The sequence below is a fragment of the Poromitra crassiceps genome (assembly GCF_964638095.1).
Source record: "Poromitra crassiceps genome assembly, chromosome: 28".
NCBI classification, from domain to species: Eukaryota; Metazoa; Chordata; class Actinopteri; order Beryciformes; family Melamphaidae; genus Poromitra; species Poromitra crassiceps.
In genome coordinates, this window is record NC_139651.1 from 12,299,614 (window position 1) to 12,300,581 (window position 968).

The window sequence follows — 968 nt, forward strand, 5'->3', positions numbered from 1 at the left end:
AAATGATGAGAGCTGGGAAGATGATACGTGATCAAACAGTAACACAGGGTGGAAATTAAGCCGAACAAAAAAGAACCCAAATGGAACAGATCCTCCCCAGCAGAGGAGATCAATACTCGGCCTGGCAAAGACAGCCATCTGTGCCTAATTGTAGGCCTTACCTCCTCTACTGAGCGCACAATAAGCAACAGGCTGAACGCAGGCCCCCTGACCCAGACTGGCTTTCCAGACAGGGGAAGATTATTTCATTCAACTGGAAAACAACAAGGGGGAGGGCGGGAGGGGAGGGTAGGGGGAGAGAGGGGAGGGAGGGAGGGTAGGGGGGAGAGAGGGGGGTTTTTGCAGATGGAATGGGCAACTGTTCTTATGCCCCACCCTGATGATGAGTATGAGGACGGGTCACAAGAGCCAACTGGTGCGTCCCACGTGTCACATGATCGCCACCACCAGTTTGTATCCATTTGAACAGGTATTATGCACGGATTAACAAACTGTTCACCGTTGCTTTATAGACACCTCGTAAATCACAATGCAAACACAATGAACTCATTGTTACCACTGTGATGGAGTGTGGGTTTACAACGCGCATTCATATTAATGCTTCATAAACATTATAAATGACCATACATATATTCAGTTTTCTCTCTCTCTCTTTCTTCTGCTGGTTTGTCACTATGCACAAAAGTGGCACCCGACCTCTCCTGACTTTATTAAGAGTTACAATGATACGTTATTGTTGTGTTAATTATCTGATTGATCTGTTCTTTTTTTTTTTTTTTACTGGAAGAAGACATGGCGTCAACAATATAGGCGGGGGGGTCTGATGAAACATTGATGATCATCCGAGGTTGGAGGATGGAGTGGACACAGAACCAGCTTATTCAGCTTGTGGTGTGCAGTTAAAGCCATTTTATAAGCTTGCTCTCATCCTCTTTGGACATTGATTTTTCTCTCTGCCCCTTTCCATT